The sequence below is a fragment of the Lithobates pipiens genome, unplaced genomic scaffold (genome assembly GCF_037356315.1).
Source record: "Lithobates pipiens isolate NorthernLeopardFrog02 unplaced genomic scaffold, aLitPip1_a1.2 Scaffold_8, whole genome shotgun sequence".
NCBI classification, from domain to species: domain Eukaryota; kingdom Metazoa; phylum Chordata; class Amphibia; order Anura; family Ranidae; genus Lithobates; species Lithobates pipiens.
The window spans coordinates 107116779-107141113 of record NW_027507903.1 but is presented as its reverse complement, the minus strand read 5'-3'; the positions used below and the strand labels follow the sequence as shown (position 1 = coordinate 107141113).

Genomic DNA, 24335 nt, shown 5'->3' with positions numbered 1-24335 from the left:
CTTATGTTTAACTACTTTCCACCCAGCCACTGCACATAAATGGCCGGGTGGTCCTTTCCTCGTTCTGAGTGAACGTTCAGGAACATCCCTCAGAGCGAGTGCTCGCAGCGTGGCCACGAGGCGCGCTGTGGCTCGATCCTGTGATTGTTCTGAGCAGAGATAGGGATATGGGCTTTGTGATTGGACACATCCGTCAGGTGATCAGGAGGGCCAATCACAGACATTACAATGTAAAAAGACGCATGTCTCTGTGACAGGTCTCCCTGCCAAGGTGTTTGTGTTTGTGTGTGTGTGTGTGTGTGTGTGTGTGTGTGTGTGTGTGTGTGTGTGTGTGATCTCCAGATCTGTGTGAGGATGATTGTGCACAGAGAGCCGTTACAGATCACCATACAAAAGTACACCATGTCCCTATACACATTTATTGTCCCAATAAAAAAAATCTGTCCCCCATGACTGTCAACGTTAAACACTGATTTGGGTTGTTTTTACCAAAGAAATGTAGCGGCATAATTTTTGGTCAAAAATGTATCAAGAGAAATTACTTATTTACAAAATTTTATTACAGAAACTAAGAAAAATGCATTTTTTATTTTTTTTGGAAAATGTTTGTTCTTTTTTTTGTAGTGCAAAAAATTTAAATACCACCAAAAAGCTTTATTTGTGTGAAAAAAAGTTAAAAATGTCATTTGAGCACAGTGTTGCATGACCGCGCAATTGTCATTCAAAGTTGACAGCGCTGAAAATTGGTCTGGGAAGGAAGGGGGTGAATGTGCCCAGTATTAAAGTGGTTAAAGAGCACCTGAATTTGACAATGCACTTATGACACTCTCTCTTCTGGTCATATAGTCCTTTTCAAAATGTCCTTTAAAAGATTCCTAAATGCCAGCTGCTAGTTTAGTTAGCTTTACCAAGACCCGTTCAGCAGTTTCACATAGTTCTTAATATTGGCATTGTTCTAGGATAAAGAAGCCGTAGGTAACGAATGCCAAATTGGCATACAGAGACGGGATAAGTGCCTGTCTCTATATGCTGTGTAGCAGAGCGGTAGGTTTGCCACTGCTACCCCTTCATTTCCATACCTGTCACTGGTTGTCAAGGACACTATTGGCTTTAAAGCCAAAAGGCTCCCACCAACCAGTAACGACAGTGGGCCGAACCTGATGGGGGAAGCTACTAGTTCCCATATCTAGTCCACGCTCTGTCCTTGTGTTTGACAGCAAGTGGTGGGCAGATTCTGTAGCCTATGGCAGGCTCGTGTTTTTTTTTTATTTTTTTTATTGGGCTATAGATCCATCCAGTGCCTGCTGTTGATCACAAGGGAAGTAGACGTCATGACTAGTATCTCCCAATTCCCATCATGCGTTACCCACTTAGCTTCAAAAGGTCTCGTCTTCACCCTCACGGTATTTTGTGCAGATGTGTACAGGCAGCATATTCAAATCACTGACGAGTGGGCGGCTGCACAGGTATCCAAGAACATCCCCAAGTGTAATGTGTACATCCTTGTGGGACTGATGCACAGCTCAGAACCCAACTACCGCATATTACATGGCTGAATATGGACCTTGGCACATCCGTATGCCTGCGTGAGTCAGGCCTAACTTGGCTGATCACAGCAGAGTTGCTGTTTACTTTCTCGACATACAGGTGACCTCTAGAAATCATACAAAACTGGAGAGGAAATTAAGCAATCGGATTATATCCTAACAACATAAAAATGTGAGTCACTTTGAGAACTGGTTTTAGTAATGGCTCAAAATGTGTATTTACAGTAAATACACTACCCTTTAACTTTTAAAGGGGATGTTTGATTTATATATTATAAATGTCTGCTCATAAGTTTACATACTCTGGCAGAATTAGATTTCTTGGCCATTTTTCATAGAATATGAATGACACAAACTTCTTTCACTCGTGGTCAGTGTTAGTCTGAAGCTGTTTATCAATCAAATGTGTTTACACTTTTTAAATCCTGACAAGAGAAACTACTCCAATGACCCTGATCAAAAGTTTACATACCCCAATTCTTCATACCGTGAATTGCCCCCTTTAACATCAATGACAGCTTGACTTTTTTTTTTTTGTTTTGTTTTTTGGGGTGAGGCTCTTTATCTTCTCAGATGGTAAAGCTGCCCATTCCTCTTGACAAAAAGCCTCCAGCTCCTGTACATTTTTGGGCTGTCTTGCATGAAATGCACGTTTTGAGATCTCCTCAGAATCGCTCAATCCTGTTGAGGTTAGGAGACCGAGATGGCCATTCCAGAACCTTCACTTTATTCTGCTGTGGCTATGTCGACCTGCCATTGGCTTTATTTTGGATAATTGTCATGTTGGAATGTCCAAGTACGGGGGCGTGGCCTGAGGTGCAATGGAGCAGGACATCTGCAGTGTGAGCTCCGCTCGTCCATACTCCTGATCTTACCATCCTGCACCATCCTTCCTCTACATACCACCTGAACGACCCTGCCTTACCCCTCGCTCTATCCCTGGAGCCATCTGTCCATTTTGGATGCCGCATGGAGCCGCACCGGTAAGCTCTGCATGCCTGGGGACTGCCTGTAGGACAGACTGCGGCTTCGGCATAGTCGCTGGAACGGCGGCCATCTTGCTCCACCTGGCGGCAGCTTTCTTGGTCCTCTGAGCCACTCCGAAATCGCTGCATAATACCCCCGGCTACCGGACTGCCCTCGGCCTCGAGTGTGGTGACTAGTCTACTGATAGCGGCCGGTGGGATAGTCTGCGGCGCCGGCCTGATCCCCGAGCTGGCGCCCATCTTGATCCACCCGCGGCAGCCCCTATAGGCCTCACTGCCAGTTTATATTGCTATACCCCCCCTGCCTGTAGCTGCCAATTCGCCCCTTGCCACCCATGAAGTGCCCCTCTACCCTGCAGCAGCTGGTTAGATAGCCTGTGTGGCCGGCCTGGGCCCTGGAGCAGTGGCCATTTTGCTACACCCACCGCAGCCCCTTGCCAAATACTCTGCGATCACCTGCCCGCCCTGTGCCCGTTTCTCCCCTGCTGCAGCCGCTGATCCTTGCAGGCTCCACGCCCCCATCTACTAACCTTGCCTGCGGCACTTTGCGATTGACACGAGAGGGGAGGGTGAACAGCTGGCCTAATACATAGCGACCATTTTGGAACACCCCGGACTATACTGGACCATGTCCCCACCTAAAAAGTCCAACGAGGCCGCTGACAAGCTTGCCAGATACCGCCGCCATGAAGAGGAACACCGGGCCAAAGATGGCGCTGGTGCTCCCCCTGACGCAGACCGCTCTACTTTGGCCACTAATCAAGTTCTGGACGCTATAGCCCTATGTCAGGGAATGTCCAAGTACGTCCCATGTGCAGCGTCCTGGCTGATGAATGCAAATATTCCTCCAGTATCTTTTAAAATATGCTGCATTCTTCTTACCAACAATTTTGACCACGTTTCCTGTCCCTTTGTAGCTCACACATCCCCAAAACCTCAGCGTTTGCTTCACAGTAGGAATGGTGTAACTTTCCTCATAGGTCATGTTGACTCCTTTCCAAATGTAGTGTTTATGGTTGTGGCCAAAAATCTCAATTTTGGTCTTGTCACTCCAAATGACTATGTGGCAGAAGGTTTGAGGCTTGTCTGTGCTGTTTGGCGTATTGTAAGCGGGATACTTTGGCATTTTTTTGTAGTAATATGATAACAAGATATCCCTGCACCAACCAAGTAAAAACATCAAGTACTGCTGCAGACACTTGGGGGGAAATGTCAGAACCTGTATAAATGATCTAAAATAGGATAGTGCTGCGCTGTACACGGATAATGTGTCAAAATTTTAAAATAATAATTAAAGTGCAAAAGTGCTCTAAATGAGAAACCAATACTTGTGATATGGAAACATAGAAGGTAATCTTAAAAATAAATGGGGATAAAGTGCAATAGTGCCCTGAATTGGAAGACACTGGTAAAGCAACAATTGTAAGTGGTCTGTAAGCACAGATAAGATTTAAGCACAGGTGAAATAAATATCACACATTATTCATTGCCATTCTTCAAATAAACGTAGTAATAAAAAAAATCATTAAAACATTCATAATGCAAATCTTTCTCATAAGTCAATAGAATAAATTGAATGTGTCCGTGAAAGTCCTTTTTAAAAGCATACGGTGCAGCAACTTTGGTGACTGGTATATCGGTGAGCAAAAAATTATAAAGTGCTGGTGCTAGTGGTCACATCCTGCAGTAAAGTGCTAAAATAGGTGACTTCTGGTCCTGTGTGGAACGTGATATATGGGTGTCCCCTTACCTTACTGCTGTGAGGTAACAGCATATATCTCTTTAATATGGAACCGTTTGTATGTTCCCAGGTAATCGACCCACTTTGGCGTCTCTGGCTTTGTTGGTATATATTTTACACTCAGTGTCCCCCCTTTAAGACCCTGGTATATCCGAAGCAGGTAAGCCTCATAGGCAATGGGTGAATATAAGGAACAAGAGGGATGCTTGATGGTGTAGTATTTTTACATGTGTTTATTGATAATATATTAAAGGCAGGTACTTACATTGGTAAGTATCAAACTGGCAGCAAAAAAACGAGCAACGAGGTCGCCCACGTCACTTCCGGTATCTAGTATTAATAGCGGATATAATACTGGATTTCTAGTATTGTGACAAACACGCCTCATGAATACTAGATACCTTCTATCTGTTTCCATATCACCAGTATTGGTTTCTCATTTAGAGCACTTTAATTATTATTTTAATTTTAGACACATTATCTTTGTACAGCGCAGCACTAGCCTATTTTATCATTTGTGTAGTAATGGCTTTCTTCTGGCAACTTGACCATGTAGCCCATCTTTCTTCAAGTGCTTCCTTATTGTGCATGTTGGGACAGCCACGCCACATGTTTTCAGACAGTTTTGTGTTTCCCCTGACGCAATTTGTGGGTTTTTCTTTACATCCAAACTATATTTTCCATATTGTGGCTAAAATGTTATCGTAGTTGTTCTACCTGACCATGGTTTGTGTTTAACAGAACCCCTAATTTTCTTTGAACACTGCTGATTGGCATTCTCAATTCCTTGGATATCATTTTTTTTTTTTTTTTTTTTTTTTAATCCTTTTCATGTTTTATACAGTTCAACTACCTTTTCCGGCAGATCCTTTGACAATTCTTTTGCTTTCCCCATGACTCAGAATCCAGAAATGTCAGTGCAGCACTAGATGAGATGCAAGGTTCTGTCAGAAGTCCAGAGATAGATAGATATCTATCATATGCATTCATACCCCTTTGTGTCAGCGCTCAGGCCGTATGCTGCACACTGCATCACATTGGTCTGCATGACTGTCGTCCCAGAAGGAAGCCTCTTCTAAAGATGATGCACAAGAGCCTGCAGTTTGCTGAAGACACGCAGACCAAGGACATGGATTACAGGAACCATGTCCTGTAGTCCGATGAGACCAAGATCAGCTTATTTGGTTCAGATGTCAAGCATGTTTGGCAGCAACCAGGTGAGGAGCAGGAAGACAAGTGTGTCTTGCCTACAGTCAAGCATGGTGCTGGGGCTGCATGAGTGCTACCGGCGCTGGAAAGCTACAGTTCATTGAGGGAACCATGAATGCCAACACTTAATGTGAAATACTGAAGCCGAGCATGATCCCCTCCCTTTGGAGACTGGGCCACAGGCCAGTATTCCAACATAACCTCAAACGTTCCTCCAAGATGACTTCTGCCTTGTTAAAGAAGCTGCGGGTAAAGGTGGACTGGCCAAGCATGTCTCCAGACCTAAACCCTATTGAGCATTTGTGGGGCATCCTCAAACCAAAGGTGGAGGAGCGCAAGGTCTTTAACATCCACCAGCTCCATCAAGTCATCATAGAGGAGTGGAAGAGGACTCCAGTGGCAACCTGTGAAGCTCTGGTGAACTCCATGCCAAAGAGGGTTAAGCCACACAGAATATTGTCCCTTTGGGGCCAATTAGGACTTGTATTGCAAATTTACACCCGAGAAAACTAGGTACCCACTCTACCCGATGCACTTACTTTATACTTTAGCAAGAATAAGATCTCAATTTTTTGTTGTTGGATTTTTGTAACGTGCGCATTTTGCAAATGGAATTAATAATGGTTGTGATTTGGACCCTGCATCTATCTATTATTATATTCCCTAGATTTACATGAGAATAGACAATTGACATGCTGTTGCTTAGCTGGCAGTTGCAGAACCTCTCTTGTATAATTTGTTGCCAGATGGGGACTCCTTGTGCACCATGTGCTGTGTTCATAGAGCATGTAAAACAGTGTAGCTTATAATATATATTCAAGTATTTTGGAGTGTATATATAAACATGCAGTGCTATAAGAATTTGGCTCCCAGGTGATCTGCTTCAAATTGATCTTCCATTCAGATATTATCTGACCAGTAATTACAGTTAAAGCCATTTTGTGCTGGCTCTATCCCTTTTTTTGCCACCAGTGATGTTCCATCATGAGCATCATTTGACATTGACTTGTATAACCTACCTTTTGAAAAATTTACAAAATATCTGGATGTTATTTAACCACTTCAGCCCCGGAGGATTTTACCCCCTTCCTTACCAGAGCACTTTTGGGATTTGGCGTTTTAACTGACAATTGCGCGGTTGTGTGACATTGCACCCAAACAAAATTGATGTCCCTTTTTTTTCCCCCACAAATAGAGCTTTAATTTGGTATTCGATCACCTCTGCGGGCGGACGATCATGAATGTTGTGTTTTTAGCACTGCCCTTTTACCTTGTGCGTTGGATATAGGAGACTAGACAGGCAAGTAAATGGAGACTGCACTACCAACATGGACTAACACTGCAGTCTGGTGCAACGTGAAGTGTAACTGCTTTACTGTGTATACTGTCGACTGCCTGATCCAGATTTCTTACTGGGGATTGATGCGATTTCTACATCAAGTGGACTTTTAATCTACTTGTACATAAAGCTGTTATATTCCCATTCCTCAGCAGTTTACTTTAACTGGACAATTGCAGGTTATGCTATTTGCCCATGTTGACTATCTTCTTACCTGCTTGCTTTGCTAGTATCTATAACTTTCCTTATGACATCACCCACACATGCGCCGTTGGTCCTTATTTTCTTGCAAGCTTATGCTGTCGGAAAAATGCAAGGTCTGTCGGGGCTGCGTCATTTCCTATTGTCAGCCTCTGCCCCGAGATCTCGCGATATTCCTCTCTAAGGCAGCAACAAGTTTGGCTCTGATTTTCTGCACGGAAATGAAGACGATGCTTGACTACGCATTCATGGGATTATCGCCATGGAAAGCTGAGGGCAGAAATAATTTACCAGACAGACGCGGAAGACCACAGTTGCTATTAGGGCTTAGACAACCAATCGATTATGAAAATAGTTGTGAACTATTTCCATAATCGATTAATTAGCCAGCCGATTAGTTGGTCTGCATACAGAATGCATTATATGTTTACATGTCAGGAAATACAGTGCAGGTAAAAAGACGATTATAGTGCACATATACAAAGATGACATTTAACTTCTGCAAGGCTATTTAAAAAGACCTGAGCTTATTCAGAAAATATGGGGATTTGGTTACCCCATATGGCCATGTAGTGCTAAGCTCACTACTACGTCAAAGTTCCCCATTGTCAGTGGGTTCTACACTAGCCATAGAATGGAAGATCCTGCTTCTCTGAACCATGAGAGAACTAAAAGGACTCCTCCTATAACACAGGTGGACACTGATGAGAGGCAATGATGAGGGGGCGGGGTGCTCCAGCCCAAAGGTATTTGGCCAGAATCCATACAATAGACAAAGATTTGGGGTGCACACCCCAAAAATGCATTAAAGATGGTGCAGCCATAAGACCATACAGACCAAAAAACAAATTACAACGCTCACATTCAAAAAATGACTTAACTCCTGCAAGGGTGTTTAACACCTTCCGGACTGTACGCCCCTACTTAGCTGCCATAACCCCCAGTATCTGTGTTGGGCCGGCGGTCCAGTACAAGATTAAAGTGGTCTCTGCAGCGGATTCGCCATAAGATCACTTATTTATGGTGGTATAGGAACCCGCCTCCCCCTGTCTGCAATCCAGTGCCCTCCCCCTGCTTACCGGAGCCGTCGGCATCGGTGAGGCCGATCGCGTCCGTACCCTGGGCTGACATGGAGACGAATGAGGGGAAGGTGGCCCACCCCTTCTTCATGATGATGCAGAGCGAAAGTGACGTCATAATGTCACTTCTGCCCATAGCTCTTAAAGGGCCATTTTATTAGAATTTTTTTCTAATCTACAAAATTGTATATTTTTATTGCATTTTAGTGTAAAATATGATGTCTGAGGCCTTTTTGACCCCAGATCTCATATTTACGAGGGCCGATCATGTCCCCCCCCCCCCCCCCCCATTACATGGGATGTTTACATGCCTTGTAATAGGAATAAAAATGAGGTGCTTTATATAAAAAAATAAAATAAAAACTTTAAAGCGCCCCGTCCCGCCAAGCTTGCGTGCAGAAGTGAATGTATACATGAGTAGCACCTGCATATGAAAACCTGTTCAAACCACACATGTGAGTTATCGCTGCAGTCGGTTTGCAAGAGCAATAATTCTAGCCCTAGACCTTCTCTGTAGCGCAAAACATGCAACCGGTAGTATTTTTTTTATTTTAATGTCACGTGTGGAGATTTCTAAGGGTAAAAGTTTGTCGCCATTCAGCGAGCAGGTGCAATTTTGAAGCGTGACATGTTGGTTATCAGTTCACTCGGCGTAACATTATCTTTCACAATATAAAAATAAATTTGGCTAACTTTACTTTTTTTTTTTTTTTTTTTTTTTTTTATTAAAGTGTATTTTTTCAAAACAAATTGCACTTGTAAGACCGCTGCACAAATATGGTGTGACAAAGTATTGTAACAACCTCCATTTTTATTTATTTTTAACATTTCTCCCATGATTCAGAGAAGCATCTTGTCTGTGGATGGCGTAGGACCCACTGATAATGGGGTACTTTGATGTAGTTGGCTTAGCACTATATGGCCATATGGTGTAACTAAATCCCCATGTTTTCTGAATATGCTATGGTGTTTTTAAATAGCCTTGCAGGCTTTAAATGCAATTTTTGTATGTGTGAGCTGTAATACTTTTATGGTCCATGATCCTTACATGATCCTTATATGGTCTTATGGCTGCACCATTTTTATTGCTATTTAAAAAATAAAATAAATAAAAACCCCACACCACATGCCTTTTTAGAACCACTCGCTTTCTTCCCAGGACTATATGTCCCATGAGGCATTGCTCCTCACACATTCACAAGTTCTCAGGCACTTACTGAAATGTATGGATGGTGTACAGAGCTATATGTGTGCTGCACTTTATTTCCTAGACAAACCAATAATTTATTATATATATATATATATATATATATATATATATATATATATATATATATATATATATTATTTTTTTTTTTTCTCCCATTTGCTGCTTAAAAGCCCCTTGTGGAATCGTCCACTTCCTTTCAAACATTTTGTATGGGGGTGTGCAGCCTTTTCAGACTCCCATACATGTCATTTGTTGCTATAGGGACCTTAGATTGTAAGCTCCATGAGGGCAGGGACTTTTGTAAATTACACAATATATGTATGTAAATTGACAATGCTATATAAGCATCTGTCAATACAGAAACTGCTGCTTTTTGATAACCATTCTACTGTGAAATCGAAGCAGTAACCGCTGTTGTTTTGACAGCCGGTAATTGCTGGTAATATTGTCGGGGGAAAGAAGCTGCTTGGTTGAAGTATTTCAGGACTTATCTCTTGCACTGAAAATCTTCAAGTGATTGGGCTCCTTACAGATACCCTTGGCCTTGAGTCTCTATTCACAACCACAGCAGTCTTTATAATGCAGAGACCATGGTTGGCTGTCTGTGTCTGAATAGACGGCAGTTCTGCGACACCTAGACTCCTGCGGAAAGCTTAAGTTTAACATTTTTTGTACCACTGTGTCATAATAAAACAAAACAAATGCTGGTTAGAAAAATTAGTACAACTTCTTTACTAGTAAGGGCAGAAGTTATACGTATTTGTGTTTTAATAACTGGATCTGTATTAATTCACAATGGCAAATGCGTTTGCAGACACTTCATTTACATCACAGTAGAAATGTGTTCTTTTTAGTGGAGAGATCCTTGGATCTGAAGTGGTTACAATATATTATGCTTCCTGTCATGTTATACTGTCATGTAATATTAATGAGGAATGGGCAGGGACTGGCATGTTAAAATGGTCCTATTGATTCTGTCAACTGTACACATTGCCCCCTCCTCCTGTAGGCCTGCTGCTGCCTTTCTCGCTTTCTGCATTTTGAAGGGTGGGAGTGCTTTGTTCCAGGCAGCTAGTTCATGCTGAGATTTCTGCTCCCGTCACATTTTCTCCTCCCCTGAATTCATGTGGGTAAGATAATTACTTGACACCCACTCGTCTAAGCTTTTCCTAGTTTTCCTATATGGTAGGCAGTAAAGGTGGTGATAAGTCTCGGGCAACAATAACCCAGATTTTACAGCAGAGCAGGTTTTATAAAAATATACCTGTGTTAGACTAGATTCAGCTGGTTTTCGCACTTCTAAAATGTATGGAACAATGCATTAACGTTGGACAACAATCTAACCTCACCTATTTCTTATCTGTGTGGCCATCTGACATAAAGAGAGAAAAAAGGCATAGACTTTTTGCCCAATTCTATGCATTATATTGAAAAACTCACTGAACTTAAAATGCAGTGCTGCTGTGATTAAAGCATTCCAGTTTACTGCAGGGTATAATCATACGCTGAAATGCATTCATATGTGTCACATAGCAAACTATTTGCTTGACTGCATGCTAAGGATCTTTATGAACATTTTTTTGCTTTAATGGCACAATCAGCAATTTTGGTATCTGGTCAGTTTCAGACCGCTATAAATTATTTTAAAATGCGCTTACTGAGTGCTTGGTTTGACAGAGCTCCATATACCAAATTGCTAGATTGCTGTGTTGCCTAATGGTGAGCATAGTTTATGCTTTTGGATATTTCACATTTTGAGCCGGTAAATATAAATTGTCTTCATTGGGATTACGATGCAGGAGGCTGGCTGGCTGGCTGGCTGTAGCAAAATACCCTCTAGAACAGGGGTCTCCAAACTGCATCTTGCAGGCCAAATGCTCCTCTTTACTAGCCTTTATCCAGCCCTTGTGGCACGTTTCTTCCCACTGACACCAAGAATGGGTCATAACGCCTGCCACTAACGCTAGTGATGGGGCGCTATTACTCCAACATGATATCAATGATGGGGTGCTATGCAATTGTAAGCATGCTGTGGTAGATTGAGAATAGGGACTTGCTTTAGGAAACGGCCATAGCTAAACCATAAAACGGCCATAGGTGAACAGCCATAGTATTACATAAAATTATAAGGCAAGCCATTGATAGTCAAAACTTGGTTGCAGGAAAGAAATTCACATGATTGCCCTATCAACAGTCAGTTTTGGCAGTGATTGTTAGCAGGTATAGTAGCAGCTTGTGATGGCAAGCAAATCCAGCCATCTAGTTGTACTTAAGTTGATGAACTTGGTATATTCAGCCTGCCCATTATTGATTTAAATCTCGGCAAGTTCCCGCTTAACCGGCCAAGATTTGAACAATGTATGGCCGGCTTTGGAGATCATTGCCATTACAGTACCTTTTTTCAAGTCTGTAATAACACATTTATGCCCCAGCACCCCCCTTAAACATGACTTGTACCACATTTTGAGATTTTTGCTCTGCGGAGTAGTTTGGAATCCTAGTTAAAAATAAATAAATAAATCGGAGAAGAGACAGAACAGGAAAAAAGTATACAAGTTGGTTCAAGAGGACTACTAGAGGCTATGCTGAGTAATACTTTTCTTTCTCTGGCTTGACTAATCAACAAAACACTGTCTGGGACCCCAAGGTCTACACAGTATCTGCCAAAGGAACGCCTATAACCCACTGGTTTTAAGGTTAGGCACTACAGCTCTAGAGTTCATTTTATGCCCAGGGCCTCGCATGCGATTTTGAAATATCTTATTTGCGAAATATTTAAAGTGGAACTTCACTTTTTTCTCTTCTCTTTTTATTTTCTTCAGGGAGCAGGGTACCTATTTCTCAAAGGTACCCACTCCCCATCCCCCCCCTCGCCTGTAACCTCCTGGGATACATCCCCTGTCCTAGCAGACTGTGGACCATTCATTCACAAAGCGCACTATATCGCAAACGTGCAGTATGTAGCTGGCTGTGAAACGCTGGCAAGTCAATCTGCTTTCCCCAGTCAAGATGGCGGTGCTGGGGGACCCAAAGACCAGCAAACTGGCCCAGTTGAAGACCGTGCTGGATCTATGGGCTGGAAAGTATCTGTATAAAGTCTGCAGCTGGAATATATTTTCTTCGCTTTTTAAAGCGGACCTTTGGTCATTTTTTTATTTTTTAACTTTGGATAGTAATTTTTTTTTTTTTTTTTTTCTGCCAGTAAATACTTTTTTATACAGCCCACTTTGTGTTTCTTGTCTGGTAAAAAGCCTAGGCTTATGACATCATGCACAGCTGTCTCACTCTCCTGAGAGTTTGCCAGGAAGGGAGGGGGGCGAGTCATAAGAGGGCCAATTAGAGCTGCAGAGCCTGAGGTGTGTGTCTGTAAATCCATGAAGTGAACAGGCAGCAGCTTCAGCTGCCCATAGTTAAAATGGATGCAGCCAGACTCTGTGGAGGGAGATTTCTGCAACATATTTGGCAAGTACGGAAGTGGTTTAAGGGAAGCTTCAGAATGGCAAAGATGTTTTTATTACTAATTATGTGAGCAGACTGCAGTTCCTCTTTAAAGCTGTAATCTAAGAAAATTAAATACATAGTTCAGATACATAGTATCTGTCACAAGCTTGTGACCTGTCTTGTATCTGCTGTATCTGAGTAATATGAAGGGTGTTCTCATTGCCTTCAGCTTTAGATTGGTCAAAGGTGCAATGGCAGATTGATGAGCTCATCTCTCTGCCCTCTTATCTCCGCACGCTCCTTGCTGTCGTAATTCCATGCACCACACCTGTTTGTTTCTTAGTGTTTTCCCTCCTTCTCCTAGCATCAGTTCTACTGTATAGAGGGTTTCAGAAGTCTTGATACCAAGTAACATATACTTGATGAAATTTTTATTTTTTTTACGGGCTTTAAAAGCTGTTTTGTCTGCTTGGCGTTCAGATAGTACTTGGAACTTGCTGAAGAAAGTTGTGCCCGTCTAGCTATAAAATCTTCATTCCTCTGCCCCAAATAATGCCGCTGCTATGATTTGTGGCAATTGCTCCCCTGCTACATTGATAAATGCTGTACTATCAGTTCTTGCGTTGAAAGGAGGATGGGTAGGTGAATAAAAGCTTTACCTTCCTCCTTTCAAACTTTGTTAGGTTCCTACCTATTTTGCTTTGAAGAAATAGCTGTTTGACAATATCCTGTGTAGATTGCAATGCATCAGTCCCACTAATTCAGAATCAATCAGCTGGTGCACTTTCAGTATTCTGATGAGAAGTTGCAGGGTCTGCATTCCTATGGAAGTAATATTTTTAGGAAGTCTCAACAAAAAATGTGTAATTTCTGTTGTAGAGAACAGTTTACATTTTTTTTGTGTTTACAGTACTGACTTCTGGGGAAAATCAGTGAGCAAAACGCACAAGCAGGAAAAGGCAGGTTTCCATATTGCGTACAATGTAGAAATATACTATATTTTCCATTAAAACGTAGCATTGCCCTTAAATAGTTAAAACTGCTTCCCATCTTCTTCTTTTTCTTTTTCTTTTTTTTTTTTTTTTTTTTTTTTTTTAACCACCTATTTTAAAGCCGTAGTAAACTGGTATTTTTGTTTTTGAAATGCTGCAAGGCAATGTTATGATGTGCTAGTATGCATGGCATACTAGCACATTATGTAAAACTTGCCTTAAAACCCGACCCTCCAATGATGCACTGACCACGATGATGTCCCTCCTGCACATGCGCACAGGACTCTGAAGGAACGACATATCGTACTGGTGATGTCACTGGCTGCCTCAAAGGTAATTCTCTCCTAAATGGTGCACGTTCAGGAGATATTTACAGTATCTATAGCAGTGATGGCAAACCTTGGCCCCAGATGTTTTGGAACTACGTTTCCCATGATGCTCATGCACTCTACAGTGTAGTGGAGCATCATGGGAAATGTAGTTTTAAAACATTTGGGGTGCCAAGGTTCGCCATCACTGACCCTATAGGTTAAGCTTTACTATAGGCTTACCTTTTGGGTAAAAGTCATGCATGGGTGTTTACTCCCATTTTAAGGCCCTTCCCTACATTGTACAGAATTTTTGTGAGATGTGCTTTTAACATGGCAACCAGTGTCCCCTTAGTAGACGAAAAAGATTACAATGAATGTACTTTCGACAATTTTTATTTTCCTTAAGTATATAATTTGTTACTGGGTGAGCCTTTCCTTCCCTGTACTTGCACATCATCGTAGGTCATGGCTTGCTAATTTTAAAATTCCATTTTTTTGTTCAGCCACCCTGCCCTTTAGAGGCTTTTCAAAAGTCAGGCTTTAGTTTATTTTGCAGGTTTCTTCTTTTTGTCGGGGGGGGCGGGGGGGGTCTGGTGATTACGCAAATTTAAAACAGGATTTTCAAGAACTCCAGGATGTGTGTGTTTGACCATGTGGTTTCATGTTAATTTGAGCTTTTAGGTGTGAGCTTACTAAATGTTCCTCTAAGCCCTTACATTAATAATAATATTATTATATTTTTTTTTTACTTGCGTCTAATATTGCCTGGTTATTTAAATGAGCCAACACTGAATTCATCCTTCCCCCCCCCCATTTAGTGAGGAGTTAAATAAAAAAAAACTTGAGACCAGTGAGCATGTGCCATGTAGGTAGTGATCTTATTCTGTTGAAATTATAGGTTGATTCCAATATGAAAAAGGGACAAAACAAAACTTCTAAATTCCTCAGCATGCAATCAAACTAATTGTTACAAATGACTATTTTAGACCGGTTTTCAAATGTAAGAATATGTAACCCTAATATTTCATATACCTGATATTTTGCCTGCTGTACCAATGTACTTCTATGAAAAAGTTACCCGTTCTCCTTTTTTATTTTTTTTTGTGTAAAATGCCAGTCCCTCTGCTTTCCTTTAAAAAAAACAAAAACTGGTCCCACAATGGCAAGTTGGTATGTGCTCTTCAACTGTTCAGTCTGGTGCAGGCAACCCCCCCCCCCCCCCCTCTGCATAACCGTTCACTGGAAAGATCAGTGTAATGTTGTCTTTCATCCCCCAGGTTTCTGAGCTCCTTGTGCAGCTGAGAACAGGGGGTATTTTCTTTTTCTTTTTTTTTCTTTTTTTTTTTTTAAACTGAGTTTGCTTAGCCGGTTTCACTTGGTCAAGATGCTGTGATTGAAGGCTTGCTGTTCTCACCTGGTGATGGGGCCACTGACACACCTCCTGTTAGAGTGCCCTCATTGAATGGGGCACATTTGGACAGCAGCATTGTCAGTTGGGGGAGGGGGGGGTGTCATGTTACAAGTACTAGTGCATTTGGATGAACTAACAAATTGCCGCCAAACTCCATCTTGCACTGCAGCTACACAAGCTGTTACAGGAAGCGGTATCCCGAAAAAAATTTTTTTACATGAATTAATAAAATCCTATCATTGTAAACACCCCTTTCTTTACATCCATCTGCAGGGGAGTGTTTTCTGCTGGAAAACAGACTTGCTGGCCAGATCACCACCAGGTGAAAATAAAGGAAAGGAAGCCTAAAGATAAACGAATGCAGCCATCACATCTAAGAATTGGTAAGCTGCGATACGTTTTTCTCTTGGGTTTAATACCGCTTTAATGTGCAGAACAACTAATGTTGATGCAGTGCACAGGAACGTAATGGATTAGTGTGATTGGGCATTGTGTTTTTATTCCCAGAAGGGTAAGTGTTGAGCCCAACAGATTAGAATATTAGAACTCGGACTAGTGTTAATTAGTGGATGGTAGGGCTAGGCATGGTGTTCTATGATCAATCTATTGTAGGATTGAAGTCCACTACAGCTTGCATACTTTATAATGTATGTCATGGCATAGTGGTTTTAAGATAGTGTGACTGCAGTGCTTGAGATGGTTTCAGATTCTTGGCTTGTGATCTGTACAAGCCAAAGAAAATCTGAGTAGTTGTAAAGGGCAGCTCTTCTATGAGAGATGAAGGGAAGACCTGAGTGTCGACTGCTGTGGGACTAAGGTTTAAGGTAAGTCTTAGAACAACCCCCCCCCCCCAGACAATATAGCATATTAAGGGAGAGGGGCGTGGGGTGCTCAACTTACAAATATTTATGCAGCATGTGTGAATTTTGGCTTTAATGTTCAGATTCTAGCAAAGGCCAATTGTAATTTGCTGGTGCAGGGATTAGCATAGATTATGTGACAGGATCTGTGGGTCTTGTGGATTTGTTTTTTTAAAGTGTTACTAAACTCGGGACCCTGCGTTCCCCATATCTGGCTTCCCACAGAACCTGAAATTGCAATTATTTTAGAAACTATAAATTGCTAAATACCTTTTCTCATCAGCTGTATATAGCAGTCTTTTGACTTTTATCAGTGTCTGGATAAAGCTTGTAGGCAGTTTTTTCATTCTCTGCTGAGGCTGACCCTCTGTCTGAACAGGGCTGACTGACCATGTGCTGATCGCATACGCTCTCCTAAAAAGAACCCTACAAAACTCTCTGGCAATGCACACATCAAACTGAGCATGTTGAGAGTGCATTCAACGCTCTGTAGTATAAGGAGATGGATTGAGGACAGTAAAAAAGGGGAGTATTAGAAGGTTGGATCAACAAGCCTTTTACACACACTGCAGAATTAACCCCTTAGGTTCCACAGTGAGTATAACAAGTATGTTCATTTTGCTGTTGGGGGTTTAGTAACACTTTAAAGCGGAGCTCTAGGCTCCTTCCGAAAAAATTAAGTGACTTTTAATATTGGGACACTTACTTGTCCACAAATTCAATGCTGTCTAAACGCAAGTTTATTTTTCGCCGCCATCTCAGCTAAGGGAAACCACCACTGAAGCCTTGTGGCTCCACAGCCGGCTCCCTACTGCGCTGTGATTTGTGAATGTCCCTGTGGCAGGGAAGGAGGGGGCTTTGGAGTTGGCCTCAGCAAAGTTTTTTTATTTTTTTCACAAAATTGTCATATCAGGTTATTTCTCACAAACGGCATATTCATACCACAAATTACACCCCAAAACACATTCTGCTATTACTCCCGAGTACGGCGATGCCACATGTGTGAGACTTTTACACAGCGTGGCCACATGCAGAGGCCCAACATGCAGGGAGCACCATCAGGCATTCTGGAGCACCCAGGCCAATTCTGACATTTTCTCCTACATGTATAAATCATAATTTATTTGCTAGAAATTTACATAGAACCCAAAAACATTATATATGCATTTTTAGCAAAGACCTTGGAGAATACAATGGTGGTCGTTGCAACTGTTTATCTCGCTCGTTTATTTGTTTTGTGCTTTAAAAAAAAAAACGTAAAATTAGCCCAATGTTTTTGCATAATGTGAAAGATGAAGTTACGCCGTGTAAATAGATACCGAACATGTCACCCTTCAAAATTGATCGTGGAATGGCCCCAAGTGTCGATACTTAAAAATCCCCATAGGTGACGCTTTAAATTTTTTACTGGTTACATGTTTTGAGTTGCAGAAGAGGTCTAGGGCCACAATTATTGCTCTCGCTCTAACGTTCGCAGCGATACCTCACATGTGTGGTTTGAACACAGTTTTCATATATGGGCGGGACTTGCGTGTGCGCTCGCTTCTGCATGCGAGCACATGGGGACAGGGGCGCTTTTAAAATTGTTTTTTTATTGTTCATTATACTTTTTTTTTTTTTTTGATCGCTTTTATTCTTATTACAGGGAATGTAAACATCCCTTGTAATAGGAATATGGCATGATAGGTCCTCTTTACGATGCTATATGGGGTCTATAAGACCCCCACATCTCACATCTAGGCTGGGAAGTCGGAAATAATAAAAAAACAAAAAAAAACGATTCTGGCTTTGATCGTATTGGCGAGTCGGTAGAAGCACCGGAGGGTGGCGGGGGACGTCCCCTCTTGCCTCCTGTAAGAACGATCAAGCAGCGGAACAGCCACTATGATCATTCTTGTGGTGTAGGGAATCGCCGGCTGAAAAATATCTGAATGATGCTTGTACGTACAGGCAAAATACAGATATCCCTGCACAAAGTCAAGGACGTCATATGACGTCCGGCGGGCGGGAAGTGGTTAAATGTTTTTATTTTATTTATTTTTTAACACAAAGTTGTGTATTTTATACAATATTTCTAACACATAGTATGTACATACCAAAATTGACACCCCAAAATAGATTCTCCTACTCCTCCCTGAGCACGGCGATACCACATGTGTGAGACTTCCACAGCCTGGCCACATACAGAGGCCGAGTACAGCCAAGCATGGCTGGGTATTGCAGGTTATATTGTCGGTGAGCATCACTGTGGGCACTGCAGATCCAGCCCACAGCGCTGCTGTCACGATCTCTCCCCTCCACTGTACCGATCGGTACAGAGAGGGGAGGGAGTTTGTTTACAAGTGATCGCTCCGATGACGGAGCGATCACGTGTTAAACGGCCGCGATGATCGGTCACGGATGCTCTCGAGTGCGTGCTGAATTCTGGGAGGACGTTATAGTATGTCCTCCCAGAGTTAAGCAACCGACTTGTGGCCATCATTTTGGCTATGGACCGTTTTTGTTAAGTGGTTAATTTAGTTTTATTCCACATGAAATGGAGCTTAGTTATGTAGTATGGGGCTATATATTCTGCAATAACGTATTTAAATTTGTGGTAAACTCATTTGATGAATGCAAGCTGAGAACATTGATGAAAGTAAAGATTCTAACTACCAGCAAGAATAAGTCCTTGGTTAAAGAGTGCCTATCATTTCAGATCTATCATGGCAGTGCCTGTTAGTGGGCATCCACTCACCTCCAGTCGCCATGTCCCTCGCCTTGTTGTGTCACTGCTGCATCACCAACCGTCCCATTAAAGTGAATGGGGCTGTTGGTCAACAGCAGGTCACAGGCTGCTGCAGGACAGATGACAGTCGCTCTTAAAAAGTCTTGATTTTTATATGAAATTTTTTAATTGGGATTTAAAGTGGTTGTAAACCCTTACAAACCACTTTGACCTACAGGTAAGCCTAGATTAAGGCTTACCTGTAGGTCCAAGAAATATCTCCTAAACCTATATGGTTTAGGAGATATTTGCCCGAAAACGGGCACCGCTGTCTACGGCGCATGCAGGCGCACTGAGCGCGGCATTCTCCGCGTCGGAGCTGCCGCGCGCGTCGGCTCCCGTGCACATGCGCGGGAGTGACGTCATCGCGGCTTCGCCGAATGACAGCGGCGGAGCTGCGAGACGCCACCAACAAGATGGATGCGGCGGACTACAAGGGACAGCGGCGACTTCGCTGGCTCCTGTGTCAGGTAAGTGACACATAATGGACTACTATGCGATGCATAGTAGTCCATTATGCTTTGCCTTTGCAGGGAATGAAAGAGGAAGTAAACTCATCAGGGTTTACTTCCTCTTTAAAGCGGGCTTCCACTGCTCCCGTGTTTTTTTTATTTTTTGGGGACATTTAAAAAGGAATTAGCGTTTAAATAGTTTACTCATTTGTTCCGGGTTTTTGTTCTTTGTCCATTGCTATTTCACAATAAAAGATTAATTTATCAAAAAAGATCTACACTGTTTCCATCTTGCCTGTGGGCATGTGAAGCCCACAGGCATTCTCTTCCGGGCTTCTATGATGTAAATCTCCTCCCAGCATGCAACGGCCATTCTAGCTGCGAGCTCGCGCATGCACAGTAATGGCATATCGGAGCGATGCCAACGGCTTCGGTTGCCATCACAACAGGCGGCGTCGTTGGAAGTCCCGCCTCGTTGTGATGGCAACTGAGATGAAAACTGGTTCGTAATCCTGCGATAACTCGCGGCTAGCCGCCGCACAGATTCCTGGGATCAATGAGAAAAGATCCCAGGGGACAGTGAGTTGCGGAAATGAGATAGCCGCAGAAACCACGCCCATATCCGCAAGACACACATTCCGGAAGCAGAGAGAGAAAAAAGAAAAGGTATATTTTAAACTATAAAAAAAAAAAGTCTGTTTCAGACATATAACATATCTGATCAGCTTTTATGTTTAAAACGGGTGGCACGCCACTTTAAATCAAATCCACTCTGATGGACCTTTTCAACATCTACTTTTAAAATCCTTTAGTTCTTTCTAAAACAAGTTGTCAAAATTCAGTGACATTAGAGTTTGTGGCAAGTGTGGTTGGTTTATTGTCTTTCTGTTCACCATATCTTCCGTAGCTTACCTGGGATTTTTAAAGCAATGTGTCATTGCATTGCGGCTTATCTTAGATCTGCATTTTAAATAAAGGATTTTATTAGATGTACTTTATGTTTTTTCTCGCAGCCTTTGGTAATTTCAAAATAAATCCTTATATGGCTACAAAAATAAGGTAATGTGAATGTGTGTGGGTTTGTTTTTGAAGTCTAATCATTGAATGATGGCGGCTGCTAGGTTGCTGGGCTGGGACAGCCATCAAGGAAACGGATAGATCTGGGAAACCACCACCCAGGTTAATAAGTGCTTTGATCTGTGGAATCAGTGAGCACCCTGCAGGGGTAAGATGCAGTGGATATTTATAGCAACATGAATGGGAGGGATAAAGATTCCGGCTTGATTGCAGAAAGCTTATGAAAGTGAAAGCTGAATGCTCACACACCTTTCTTCTCTGATCAGCAGAATCAACACATCTGTTTGCTGTGTACAGCAGCCTGTTTACCAGGGAGGCAAAGGCCTCTACAGTACACTTGCTAAAATCTACAGTTAAAGGCTTACATAAAAGGGGGACACCCACTATAATTTAGGTCTATTATTTAACACAGGGGTTGACAAATTTGCTTGGAATCTAGGAGCCAGCTTAAAAAGTTAGGAGCCAGGTCCGTGACGACGATCCGGACCTGTCCCTGGCCTGACATGGAGACGAGTGAGGGGAAGATAGCAGCGCCGTCGCCGCCCCCCCGTCTCCAAGTCATTGCCCATAGCTCTTAGAGGGACATTTTATTTTTTTCAAATGACAATTTTTTTTTCAATTGCATTTTAGTGTAAATATGAGATCCGAGGTCTCTCTGACCCCAGATCTCATATTTAAGAGGACCTGTCATGCTTTTTCTATTACAAGGGATTTTTACATACCTTGTAATGAGAATAAAAGTGACACAACATTTTTTTTAAAAGAACAGTGGAAAAAAAAAAAGTTAAAATAAAGCAGAAAAAATAATAATTTTTAAACGCGCCCTGTCCTGCCCGCATATAAAAATCGGTGTTCGAACCACACATAGGAGGTAGCGCCGTGATCGGTAGAGCGAGAGCAATAATTCTAGCCCCAGACCTCCTCTGTAACTCAAAACGTGCAACCTGTAGAATTTTTTTAAACGTCGCCTATGGAGATTTTAAAGGGTAAAAGTTTGTCGCCATTCCATGAGCGGGTGCAATTTTGAAGCGTGACATGTTGGGTATCAATTTACTCGGCGTAACATTATCTTTCACAATATAAAAAATAATTGGGCTAACTTTACTGTTGTCTTATTTTTTTATTAACTAAATTATTTTTCCCAACAATAGTGCGCTTGTAAGTCCGCTGCACAAATACGGTGTGACAGACAGTATTGCAACAACCACCATTTTATTCTCTAGGGTGTTAGAATAAAAAATATATATAATGTTTAGGGGGTTCTAAATAAAGGAAAGAGGCAGGTAATATAATACAGGCAGAGGAATCTTCATTAACATTGCTGGTTTGTCATACCAACGGCGACCACAAGAGGGTGCCAGATTCCATAAGGAATCATAGGACCGCAGAAGGCCTCAAAGCCGCGGCCTAAATTTTCGGCCGCCGGCGGAACGGCCCGACGCGATCACGCTGGGGGTGGTCCACAGACACAGGATACCCCCAGCTGTGCTGCCCCAGGCGCGAGGTCGCTATTTCTAGTCGCCAATGCGACCTGGCGACCGGGTTTTGTCGAGCCCTGATTTAACAGCTTCTGGAAGAATTCCTCCTTTTTATTAGGCAAATTTCAATCCCTCTCACTTTTTTTTTTATTTTTTTTTATCAGCTTTGAAAATTCAAATACTAATGGCACCAATCTTCAAAAGGGGGGGAAAAAATGGTTCAGTGTTCCGATGGCTTTTGCTGGTTTGTGTGTTTTTTTTTTTTTATTTTTTTTATTTTTTTTTTTTCCCCCACCATTTGCACATGCCTCCATTATTTAAAATTTTTTTTTTTTTTTTTTTCTGAACAGGGCAGGCGGTAATTGTATGCCTTTTAAGGCAAGGGATAGTTTGTAGTGTGGATTCTGCTTGTGTGTCACTTTTGTCTAAAATTTATTTTCTGAGCTAACAGGTTGTTACAGCTTACCTTTTTTTGAGCTATCTTTTTTTTTTTTTTATTTATTTATTTTTGTGCCAATTGATCAGTCTTGTCTTTAAATAGAGCCAAGGCTAGCCACACTTCTATACAATTTTCTTCCTTTTTTAGTTTCACCAAAAACTACAGTGAAGGGGGAGAGGGAGGAGTATTTGATCCCCCTGCTGATTTTGTACGTTTTGCCCACTGACAAATGATCAGCCTATCATTTTATTAGTAGGTTTATTTTAACAGTGATACACAATAACAAATATCCAGAAAAACTAATTTTAAAGAGTTCTAAATTTGCATTTTAATGAGTGAAATAAGTCTTTCTTTGATTCCCCCACCAATTAAACGATTTCTGCCTCCCAGGTGTCTTCTATAAAGATAACGAGCTGAGATTAGGAGCACTCCCTTTATGGCCCCATGTAGCGTCTGTCATCCAATTTTCCCCCATAGCAGAGAGTGGAGATCTGACATGTCCGTGTCTGCACAGTGAGCAGAGACTGACCTGTCAGCCGCCAGCCCAGCAGGGGTCAACGGAGCGATCCCTGCTGAGCAAACGGAGTTCGTTCAAAAACGGCCATTATGTGTGACAGGGGCCTAAGAGTGCTTCTAATCTCAGCTTGTTGCCTGTATAAATGACATCTGTCCATAGAAGCAATCAATCAGATTCCAATCTATCCACCATGGCCAAGACCAAAGAGCTGCTCTCCAAGAGTATCAGTGACGAGATTACAGTAGACGTACACAAGGCTGGAATGGGCTACAAGCAGCTTGTTGAGGGGGTGACAACAGTTGGTGCAATTTGCAAATGAAATTAACACAAAATAACTGTCAATCTCCCTCAGTCTGGGGCTCCATGCAAGATCTTGCCTCGTGGAGTTTCAATGATCATGAGAATCTTGTCAATTATCTCAAGGCAGCTGGGACTATGGTCGCCACGTAAACTGGTAAAACACTAGGCTGTGAGACTGAAATCCTGCAGTGGCCAGAAGGTCCCCCTGCTCAAGAAAGCAATGTACAGGCCCATCTGAAGTTTGTTAATGAACATCTGCATGATTAAGAGGGGAGCTGTGTTGTGGTCCGATGAAACAAAAGTCAAGCTTTTTGACATCACCTCGCCATGTTTGGAGTAGGAGAAATGCTGCCTATGATTCCAAGAACACCATCCCCACCGTCAAACGTGGGGGTGGAAGCCATTATGCCTTTGGATGTTTTTTTGCTAAGGGAACAATACAACTTCACCGCATCAAAAGAACGATGGATGGTGCCATGTACCTTTTTTTTTAAATCTTGGGTGAGAATCTCCTTCCCTCAGCCAGGGCATTGGAAATGGACCAGAAACATCTGACCTCTGTGATTGCCAACAAGGGTTTTGCCACTAAGTCATGTTTTGAGAAGGAGTCGTATACTTATTCCGCTAGTTAAAATGCAAAGCAATTAACTTTTTTATATTTTATTCATTTTTATGGCTTTTCTTTTTCATACATAATGGGACACAGGCTAATATCCAGTACCTGCTGGGTTATACTTCATCTGCCAGGTGAATGGACACTGGTAGACCAAAGGTCTTTGGACAGTAAGTGATCTTCTATATAAACCCCCCCCCAATACAGGAAGTTACTTGCGTTTTTTTTCCAGTGTCTGCAAGATGGATGGCACGGTTGTTTGAGCTCTCCGAGCTCTAGGCCTCTAGTCCCACAAATGTTTCTTAAATGAATCGAGGGATTGACAAATTGGATCCATTTGACACAGGCTTTATATGCTTAGATAA

At 42.2% G+C, this 24335-nt stretch overlaps 1 protein-coding gene across 12 annotated transcripts in view; it reads left to right on the top strand.

Moving 5' to 3' along the window:
• CSNK1G1 (casein kinase 1 gamma 1) overlaps window positions 1–24335 on the top strand; it is a 126609-nt gene that overhangs the window by 21250 nt on the left and 81024 nt on the right. The window contains exon 2 of one of the 12 annotated variants that reach the window (XM_077472185.1): window positions 15741–15850. The exons of the other annotated variants lie outside the window; for them this stretch is intronic. The gene's annotated coding sequence lies outside the window, so the exon portion shown is untranslated. The remainder of the gene's footprint in view (window positions 1–15740; window positions 15851–24335) is intronic. 12 annotated transcript variants of the gene reach the window in all.